This window comes from Equus quagga, chromosome 3 (assembly GCF_021613505.1).
Source record: "Equus quagga isolate Etosha38 chromosome 3, UCLA_HA_Equagga_1.0, whole genome shotgun sequence".
NCBI classification, from domain to species: Eukaryota; Metazoa; Chordata; class Mammalia; order Perissodactyla; family Equidae; genus Equus; species Equus quagga.
Window position 1 is genome coordinate 72,751,460 of NC_060269.1, and position 11,739 is coordinate 72,763,198.

An 11,739-nucleotide genomic window follows, 5' to 3' on the forward strand; every position below is an offset into this window, starting at 1 on the left:
TTCTTTATTGTTTTTCTGCCTGGATGTTCTATCCAATATTGAAATGGCAGTATTGAAGTATCCTAATATTATTATATTTTGCTCTCTTTTTCCCTCAGTCATATTATTTTTTTATTTATTTATGAGCTTTGCTGTTCAATGCATATATATTTATAATTGTTATGTTTACTTGATGAATTGATCCTTTTATCATTATATCATGTTCCTCTTTTTCTCCTTTAACCATTTCTGACATAGAGACTCTTTTGTCAAATATAAAGTATAGCCACAGCTCTTCCCTCTTATTTATTACTAGCATTGGGTACTTTTTTTGTGCCTTCATTTTCAGACTTTTCACTTCCTTAAATCTGAAGTTGGCTTTCTTATAGAAAGCATATAGTAGAGACTTACTCTTTTAAAAAGTCCATTCAGCTGCTTTATATCTTTTGATTGGAGATTTTAATCCAAATAGACAAAGAAATCATTGATAGGCAATGACTTATTATTGCCATTTTGTTATTTATTGTGAAAGTGTCTTGCAATTGTTACTCTATTCCTCTCTTGCTGTTTTCCTTTCCATTTTGTTAATTTTTGTACTCATATTCTTTGATTCCTTTCCATTTTTCTGTTTTGTATCATCTATAGGTGTTTTTATGTGTGGTTACTGTGAGACTTACATAAAGTATCTTAATATTAGAATAGTATATTTTAGTGGTGACATCTTAACATCAACCACAGCTACATTTTTACCTCACCCCTCACATTTTACAATAATTTTATGTTATTGATGTCACAATTTATATATATTTATGCTATCTCTATTAAGCAACTTTCACAGTTATAGTTATTCTTAAAATTTTTGTCTTTTAATGTTTACACTAAAATTAAGAGAAATTTATACACTGTGATTAAATTAATTTATGCATTGTGATTTACTACTTTAGTAAAGTATTCTGCATTTGCATTCATATGTAACTACATAAAATGTTTTATAATTTCATATGTGTTCATGTTGTTGTTTATTGTCTTTTCCTTTAAATGTGAAGGCCCTTTAGCATTTGTTGTAAGTCAGGTCAGGTGGTGACAAACTCTCTCAGGTTTTATTTGTGTAGAAATGCGTTTATATCATCTCTGTTTTAAAAAGATCCTTTTTATGGGTATCAAACTCTTCATTTGTGATTTTTTCATTCAGCATTTTGAATATATCATCTCACACTCTTCTGTTCTGCAAAGTTTCCACTGAGAAATGCAAGGAGGGGTAATTTCGGGCTCTGGTTTGGAGCAGGTTTGTTTCTGGGTGACCTGCTTCCCTTTTTCTAAGTGACACTATTTTTCTTCTTTCTCTTCTTTGTCATCCTCTCCACCATTTATTTTTTTATTCTTCTTTTTCCCTGGTAGTTTTGGTCAGCTTGAAGAATCTAACAATTCTGAATTTTTGTATGTGGTTAACAAGCATGAGGCAGATTAATTTGCTATTCTTGTAGGCTGAACAGACAAATCAAAAGTTATGTTTATTACATGTGGAATGTTTATGACTAACAAAATAAGTAAAACTTTAGAGAATAATACTTTCCAGGAGGCTAACAACTTACATCATTATTTTTTAAAATATTCCACCTGGCATGCAGGCAACATTTTTTCAGTGTTCTATGAGAATGTCACTATCGAAAAAAAATGGTCAGACTTGACACTAATTCAAAGAGCCTTCTAACAGATAATTTACATATATTTCCATCTTTTTACATGCAGATGCATCATTATAAAATAATCTAAAATAATTTTCTAATATATTTTATATTTATTTTGACTACACTGTTTCCACATACAGTTAGAAAGGAACAGAAAAAAAGAACTTAGTTTTTTTTGAGATTTGCTGCTAATATAAGAAATAAATAGAGTAAATATAATTGTTGAGGAAAAATGATCATTTGAACTCAATAAATCTTGTATGACCACCATGTCTGTGAAAAGGCATCATGTGAAAAGCAGTATAGGGATAGAGGAATGTATTTCCTGAGTTAAGGTTTATTACAGTTTCTAGAGATGGCAGAATGCAGAAAATTTAACACATGATTTTGATGTAAGGTAGTGTGACAAGATGAATCCTCACTAAGAGATTTGAATTCTAGAAAGTTAGAAATGACGTGCCTGGTTAGAAATTCTAGGAAAGGTTAATGGAGGTAGTGACCTACAGGTAACCTCTGGAGAATGCCGACTTTTCCATCTCCAAAGACAACTTTTAATAATGTTTCTGTATCAGAATATAAGATTACTACTCCCTGTATGCTTCCAATATGATACCATAAGAATATAATTTGCAATGTACACATTTATGAGATTTAATTTAAAAGATGACTACTTCTCAGAGAAAGCTCAGAAATTATGACAATGAGGAGGCTAAAACCTGAAAGATAACTTGCCAATATGTGACAGGGGAGTTACTGAAGATATTTTGGGTAAAAATCTTCCATTTTCATCAACATTTGTCCCTGTCCAATGTTCTTCCACATGTGATATTATCTACTTCCGTCTCCACAAGACTCCGCTCTCTTTAGAAGATTTGAAAAGAGGAACAAATAAATATTAATTTCATGTAAGTTGGGGCAAACAGATATAGAAAACATAGGTAGTGGGTATGAGATTCATGATGAAATTTTGGTTCTGATTTAAAGCTGTTTCCAGGCCATCTCCTGAACAGATAAGCAGAAAGTACATGAGTCAGTACCCAGAGTGAGGAGTTCAGAAGAATAAATTACATTACTCTTTTCTTTGGGCATTTAAGGGGTAAAGAATCTCAGGGCAACTTGCTAACATTCTCACAGAATATGGTAAATTCTGTGTAGAAATAAAGTAAGTATAGGGATTCTCCCAAAGATAGGAAGCTAGTGTAGCTCAACTAGGGAGGGGTGGATGGTTGAACAGACAGTACCTAAGTGCTTCCCACTGTAGCATCTGCAGTAAAACAGAAACACAGAAGGAACCACCTAACAACTTGTATTTCACTATCATCAATTCCCCACGTTTTCCCACCTGCTTTTTTTTAAATACTTCTTTGTCATGCACCCATTCCTAAACCAACACATTCTCTTATCCTTGTTTTGATAAATTTAGCCACTTCAAAGTTGCCTTATCTTGTTTGAAGAGTTGAGGTTACTACAGTAGTTACTGGAAGATATGCTAGGTTACTAATGCCATTTTGTCTTTGGATCGTTGTAACCTGTTGTATCAGATTCCATTGAGAACCTGATGAAAGGTGTTAACACACCTTTGAAAAACAATTTGACGTGATTATACATATATTACACACAAAAACAAGAATAAATATTGGGAATATATGAAAAATGGACCCCTAAGGACTTAGGATTCATTAAAAAATGCTTTAATATGATCATTTTATGGGTATCAGAGTTTCAATGTCTTACATGCCACGTGGTACTCTTCAGAGTATGACATCCTCTACTCCAGTTGTATAATTATTCAAAAGTTATTTAAAATTGATCTCAGGTTTTTTTTTTCCTTTTCCTGGCTCTATAAATTGGAAGCATATTTGTCTCTCTAACCTACACAGTAGACAGAAAGCCACAGCAAATTTATGTTGTGAATGTGTTTTGTAATCAGTATGGTGCAACAAGAATAAGGTAAATATGATGATGTTCTAAGGGGTAGTAGAAAACAGTCAATTTAAAAGCTCTTACTGAGAACCCCCAAAGTACAAGGCATTGAGGTGGAACAATGTGGAATAAAACCCTGAGAGCACATCGTTTTCAATATTCTAACTCCAGGAAGGAATCTAAAATAAGCACATTATTTTTTTTACGTTAAGGCAATAGTATCTACTATTGTAAGAAAAGCTATAAAGCAATCATTTAGAGAACAGGAGAATGAATTTTCCTTCTTACAGGCAATCACTGAAAGCCATTTAAAGGATGTTTCTCAGCATTTTGATCCTAAAGTTCACATAAGGTTGAAGCAGCTAGAAATAGAAAGATCTTACAGCGAGAAAGGAGAGGTCAAGAGGAGTTTGCATACTGTACAACTATTTATTTTTTTATTTTTATTTAAGTTTTTTCCTGAGGAAGATTTGCCCTCAGCTAACATCTTTGCCAATCTTCCTCTATATTATATGTGAGTTGTTGCTACAACTAGCTATTTTAAGTCCTTGGCTAGTACATTACTTCTATTACAGAGATCACACCTGTTATATTTACTTACTTTAGTACAGCCCCATTACATGGTGAACATACCCTGTTTATACACATAATTCAATAAATATTTGTTGATGTGAGAACTATATTGTCCTTTTTCTAGATCAGAGGGTATTATAAATTACACAATAGATTAAAATTCCTTTGTTTAACACAGGAGGAGTCTCCCTGATGTATGCTTGAGGTCACAGAGAATATTTCTCAGAGAAATTAATAAATATATGACTAAAGTAGTCTAAATTGTTTGGATCATGAAAGGATAGAATTGAGCGTTGCAGATGCAGATTTGGGTCTAGACTTTTAATGTCATCATGAAACTATTGATTAAATATTTGATAAAGATCCACGATTATTGTTAAACAAATTAAATATACTTATTATTTATAACTATATTATAAATAAATAAAGTAATTTATAATTATTGTATATATTATTATACATAATAAATATAGTTATGTATAAATATAAATTATAAATGAATAAAATATTATAAAAATATTATATAAGTCATTTTAAGTATATATGTCCAACTGTAAGAAAGAATTAAATTTATCCTGGAAAGAGACACGTTAATAGAATTGATAATACCCATACCAAAAACTACACTCTCTAGTGTGTGGCCAAAATCACTGACTGAATAGAGCATGAGAGAATTTCACATCATCTTGCTTCCAATGCCTACCACAGTTTCAAATACTAATATTATAGGACACATGACTCATCTAAGTGAACAAAGGAAATGATAAACTCATTGTAGTGGTTATGATGCCAAGACACATTTCTCTTATAGTTTCAGATGTTTGTCCTGGATCACAAAGTCCAAAAAGACTTTTCTTTTTTTTTTTATCATTGACACTCCAAAGTGAGTAACCTCATCAGGTCTTTTCCCAAGAGTTGTTTTTGATTTGGAGGAAGGTGAGAGAAATTTCAAGTCTATTGAGAAGAAAATGTACTAAAAGAGGAGAAAAATACATAACTGTGATTGTGTGTTAGTTAGTCTATCACAGGTTGAGCATTTGTCAACTCACAACTTCCAAGACAATATATTGAAGTTTTGGGCGAGATTGGGGAGAGAGACAATAGGATAAGGAAGTCTTCCAGATTATATTTAAATATACTTTATTTCAGTTTATATTTTTACTTTCATACAGTGTCTCGTCCGATATCAACTTAGCAGGGAATATCTGGAGAAAGACTTTGGTATTGGAAATAAGGGCGATGATGATATTTGTTTTAAAATTTGAAAAAAAAAGAAATCTTCATTGAAAGAAGTGACACTCCAACATTTAATAACCGTTGACGTTGCTAAGACAGAAATAAAAAAAAATAAATCAGTTACTGATGATCTAATATCCCTCTTTCTAAAGCCACATCTCCCTGCCCTTTCTTCTTCTCTACTCCGTTTCATTGTTTCATGAAGGTGGGGTTTGGATGGTTAGAGTCAAGATTTGGTCCTAAACCACTTGCTTGGATGCACCCAAACACACAACCCCTCTAGGTCTATGATGCTTAAGCTAAAAACTTGAATTGTGACAACAAACTATTAAGTAATATCCCTTCTTTAATTTAGGAGTGCCACTTCAGGAGCTCTAAGGGGCGCTTTTCAGAAACTGATGAAAGACAGATAAAAATGGGCGTATTTGATATATTAACAATTAGAGCATTCATTTCTATTAGTACTTTCCAAGAACTAATATCATAATAGTGCTTAAAGTTTGCAGTAGATTATTCAAAGACTTTAAGTGTTTCCTGTTTCTCCTTTCAAGTGGAATATCTGGGATATAATGTGTAGACAAGTGGAGAATCTTATGTATTTCTAGCAAATATATTATTTGTATAAATGTTTGTAACAATGTTGTAAAGGACTATATAAAGAACACATTCTTTATCTTGTTGGGAGTGATATGCGCATTGTTTATTATTATTCTTGAACCTACAAGGGAAGTCATGTATATCCTAAATGCCAAGTGATACACCATGCAAAACATGGGCTCCAAGACTGACTAAAATAGAAAACTGAAGGGTGAGGCCCAGTGGTACAGCAGTTAAGTGCACACGTTCTGCTTTGGGGGCCTGGCATTTGCCGGTTTGGATCCTGGGTGCACACATGGCACCACTTGGCAAGCCATGCTGTGGTAGGCATTCCACATGTTAAGTAGAGGAATGTGGGCACAAATGTTAGCTCAAGGCCAGTCTTCCTGAGCAAAAAGAGGAGGACTGGCAGCAGTTAAAAAAAGAGAGAGAGAAAACTGAAGAAAATAATGAAATGAGGGTTAGCTCTTAATTTTGTATGTATTAAATTGGAAAAATTAGTCAACATAATGTCAAAGCTAAAAAAGGGTTGTATTTCAAGAGTACTGTAGGAAAATTATCACATCCACAAATTTATTTGAGACTCAATGTGCCCACTGAACTGGTCATTAAAAATTTAGGAACAAAGTATGGAAGTGACGTTGAGAACTCTGTCAGAATGTACTTCATGAAGAGTATTTAATTTTGCTTAAAATATTCCATGATTTCCCATAGTACCAAGAATTAACTTGCTTTAACTATCCCATAATATCTCATGGCACAACTTACGTTAATTCCTTTATTTTTTTCACACAATTTAGTTCACATTCATCCCTTCTTCTCATTCATTAAATCATTCAGCTGAACAATAATGTGATTGAGTTCATTCTGCTTGGGTAAACTAAGGATCCTGTAAGGAAGAAAGCAGTTTGTCACTTTCTTGATTTTCTATTTGGGTACATTGTTAGATAACTTGCTGATTATTAGACCAGCTAGGCACATGGAAGTCCAGTGTACTTCTCCCTTTTCCATTTATCCTTATCTGGCACCTGCTTCTGTACGTCCATATCCTCTAGAATGATTGTGGCTGACCTTTTGAAGAAGACCACTATCTCTTTCAGTGAATGCATGATCCATGTCTTTTTAATGCATTTCTTTGGTAGCCTAGAGATATTTATCCTAATTCTCAAGGATTTTTACCACTCTGTAGCCACCTGTAAGTCCCTGTGCTACACAACTAATATGAGTTATCAAGTCTGTGGTTCACTAGTGGCTGTGGCCTGGGTGGGGTCCTGTGTACATTCTTCAGCTCAGATTTTTCTGACCTTGAGTTTACCTTTTTGTGGTCCCAATGTGATTGATCACTATTTCTGTGACTTGCAGCCTTTGTTTAAACTTACCTGTACAGACACCTATTTGGTAAATCTACTCTTAGTGTCCAATAGTGAGGCCATCTGTATAGTGAGTTTTGTCATCGTCATGTTCTCTGAGAAACTACAGTGCTGAAGGAATAAGAAAAGCCTTCTGCAGCTGTGTCTCCCACATCATAGTGGTCATCGTGTTCTTTGGTCCTTATACATTTATATAAACATATGCTGCAACCACCTTCCGCATGGACATGATGACACCTGTCAATCGGAAAACCTTTGTTCAACCTTCTGATTTGTACACTGAGAAATGGAGAAGTGAAAAATGCAATAAGAAAGTTGTGGAACAAGAAGATCGTCTCAGAAGCCAAAAGAAGAATGGGAGTTTTAAATTTTTCTTAATAGTTTGGATTGACCTAAAAGTTCATAAAGAATATGATATTCTTATTGTGGAGTTTTACAATCCTAACTTGAGGCATGAGAACTACTTCCTTCAGGAAAATAAAGAATGTGAACCCATAATCTGGTTAGTATCGAGTCAAATTAATGAAGGGGAAGTGACAGCACCAGGTATAGTCTGGTACGGAAGGCCCATTGCCTTAGTGGTTCACTGCTGTTTCTCTGATTTTTGCCTTCCTAGTGTCACCTATGGTTTTTATCTAGTGTTTTAGCTGTTCTTCATAATGGTGACTACTGATGCTTTCTGCTTCTAGATTAACCTCCTCCCCATGCTTATCTCTATAGCCAGGCTACTTATACCTCTTCCAAAGGGTTTCATTTATTAGACACTTCTGTCTCGATGCATTTGATCATCAACCTTCAACTTAATTGTTCTTCCTGATTCAGCAGAAAGTATCAGATTCAAATAACTGTGAAAAGTCCATGTAGCAAGGAACAAGATAAAATCTAGTAATCCTCTTTCCAATTCTTGAGCATTTACTGCAAATTCTAAGCTTGTGTTTACTTAGATCTTTCTCGAACTGTGAGGATATGCACCGTCCTGAGGTACGTCTTGGATGTTAGGAAGGCTGTGACTGTTGGTTTTGTACGCAGAATAGCATTCTTTTGGTAAAATCTACTTTATACTCCCAACTTGATTCTTTCTTCGGGGCAGGGGGTGGTATTAAGTTTTCTTTTAAATCATGTGAATTGATTGTAGCATAGCTGGCCCAAATTAAGGGTGATATATTAATGTGGTCTACAAGTAGAGTAATCAATTGATGTTACTGAATTTTAAAATATTAATAGAAAAAAACAATGAATGAGATAACCTTAAGAAGGATATTTATGTTTCAAAATGGCAATATTTACATGACAGTTATGAATTATAAATTTCCTTTCTGAAAAAGGCAAAATTGTGGGAACTGTAAAAACCAGTCATTGTTAGGAATTCAATGAGAGAGGAGAAGAGATGAATAGATGGAGCACAAGTCATTTTTAGTGAAGGAGAACAAATATTTATGATACTGGAATGATGGAAACATGACATAATGCATAACCCAAACCCCATAAAACTGTACAATACAAAGTGTAAGCCCTAATGTAAACTATGAACTTTAGTACAAGTGTAACAATATTGGTTTACCAATGTAACAAATATACCAAACTGATGCAATATGTCAGTAAGTGGGGAAACTGAGGGGGCAGAGAACATATGTGGGAACTCTCTATACTTTTTGTGAAACTTTTCTGTTATCCTAAAACTGCACTAAAAGATAAAGTCTATTTTAAAAAGTTACGTTCACAAGGGAAAATTTGACATATCACCACATTTTAAAATATTTTATTTGAATTATTTATACTAATTTATTATGTAATAGAAGTATATATTATTAAGCCACATACTTTTATCCCCAAGTTTTTTAGATTACTCTTCTATGCTATATAAATACCATTAATGAATATATATAAGATTGTGTTTTCTGTATGAAAACAATCCTTAATTGATATATTATTATATAATTTCAAGCATTAACTTAAATGATGTTACTGATCATGGATAATTTGCATATATATGCATATATTTGCATGTGTGTATATATACCATATCTTCTATATCCATTCAACCACTTAGGTTGTTTCCATATCTTGGCTATTGTAGATAATGCTGCAAGGAACATGCAGGTGCATATATCTTTTTGAATTAGCATTTTTGCTTTTTTGGGATAAATATCAAGAAGTGGAATTGCTGGATCATATGGTAGTTCTACTTTTAATGTTTTGAGGAAGCTCCACACAGTTAAAACATTTTTAAAAAAATCTAACTATATGCTATCTACAGGAGACCTATTTTAAATTTAAGAACACACACAGACTGAAAATGAAATGATACAGTAAGATATTCCACCTAATTGGTAACCAGTAGATGGCAGGATGACTAAACTATTATTGAACATAAAATAGGCAAAAGAGACAAAGAAAGTCATTACAAATGACAGTCATTTCCATAGGAAATTATAACAAATATAAATATATATGCATCCAAAATCAGAGCATCAAAATACCTAAAGTTAATATTGATGGATCTGAAGGGATAAATACACAGAAATACAGTAACAATAGAAGATATTGATATCCCACTTACAACAATGGACAGAACATTTAAACAGAAAATCATAAGGAAAGAACAGACTAGAACAACACTATTGGTGAGATGCACCTAACAGAAATATCCAGAATATTCCACCAACCCTAGCAATACACATATTCTTTTAAAGATCACACAGAATTTTCTTCAGGATAGACCATATGTTAGGGCATGAAATAAGTCTTAACAAACTTAAGAAGACTGAAATCATTCCAGATACCTTTTCTGAGCACAGTGGAGTGAAACAAAGAAATCAATAACAAGAGAAAAGAGAAAAATTCACAAATTCATTGAAATTAAAATAAAACACGCTTGAATAACCATTGAGCAAAAGAGGAAATCAAAGGGAAATTGGAAAATGTCTAAGACAAATTAAAATGAAAACATAACATACCAGGAATTATAGGATGTCCCAAAAGTATTGGTAAGAGGGAAGTTTATGGTGATTAACACCTAATTATTTTTCTTTTTTATTTGTGTATGTACATCATAATATATTTTGAATTCTGTGTAGATTACATCATGTTCACCACCTGAAAACTAATTATATTCCATCCCCTCAAATGTGAGCCTAATTACCCCTTTTCCCTCCCCCCCTTCCCCCATGGTAAGCACCAATCCAATCTCCAATGCTATGTGTTTGTTTGTTGTTGTTTTTATCTTCTATTTATGAGTGGGATCATGTGGAATTTGACTTTCTCTCTCTGACATATTTCACTCAGCATAATACCCTCAAGGTCCATCCACGTTGTCACAAATGGCCGAATATTGTCATTTCTTATGGCTCATTAAAGTCAATAAATTTTTATTCAGGGAATTTTACATATAATTCCTTCCACTGCCCATCAAGCTTACTTTAGTTCCACCAAAATTTGAGTCAAGATTCATCTACGCATCAGCCCTTTTATGAAGACCCTATGTTTTTTTTTTAGATGAAGTATATCTGATATATAATGTGGTGTACATTTAAGGTGCATACGTTAAGTTGGTACATTTATATATTATAATATGATTCCTTTAGAAAAGAAAGAATTTAAAAGATGCATTGAGAATAGTGTTATATCAGTGAATGGAAGTTTTACCATTCTGTAATGAATGTAGAAAAGTCTTTAAGAACACTTGTAATAAACATTTCTAAGAATAGTAAAAAAGATAAAAATAAACAAATAAATATAACCCATGTTTAATCCACAGTTGTCATGTTAGTCAGCCCACAATTTTTTAGTTGAGTTTATTTTATCTCCACTTGAACATGGGTATACTGATGACACACTTCAAAAATGTCCCACCTAGAAACTTTGGGAATTAATTTCTTCAAGAAATTTACTTTAGGGTCTTCTAAATATGAATCAAGTTCAAATCATATTCACTCCTAAGCTTCCACACCAAAGAATAGTACAGATATTTAAGATACTGTCAATACCTAAGATTTAAAAAAGTCAACTACTGGGTCTTTTATACTTTTAGGAACTCTGTATTGTAGTTCTTTCCCACAGATCTAACAAACAGTTCTGTGAGTAAAGCAAACCACATAGTTACTTGACAACGCATTTCCAATAATGTGAGTCTATGGAAAAAGCCCCATTGGATAGACCTCAATTCAAGATTTATATTTTCCATTCTGCGTTAACATCTCCCATAATGAAGTGCTCCCATGGTTCACACTTGTACTTAGCAACAAAGTCCTGCAATTTTCTCATGCATTTCATTTTATCCTAGAGCAAGAATGCACATTCTTGCTTAGACTGTCTTCTTAAATCTTCTTAAGGAACATCTTCTTAAAATACTATGAAACATTTCATTACAGATG

The 11,739-nt window shown here is 33.1% G+C and overlaps 1 non-coding gene and 1 pseudogene across 1 annotated transcript; one reads left to right on the forward strand and one right to left on the reverse strand.

The window, feature by feature from the left end:
- Positions 1–1,225: 1,225 nt before the first annotated feature.
- LOC124236782 (olfactory receptor 4C16-like) lies at positions 1,226–7,744 on the forward strand (annotated as a pseudogene).
- Positions 7,745–11,399: 3,655 nt separating this feature from the next.
- On the reverse strand, positions 11,400–11,529 carry LOC124237721 (small nucleolar RNA SNORA18). Its single transcript, XR_006888104.1, has one exon. It is a non-coding gene; the product is annotated as a small nucleolar RNA SNORA18 (small nucleolar RNA).
- Between the last annotated feature and the right edge of the window lie 210 nt (positions 11,530–11,739).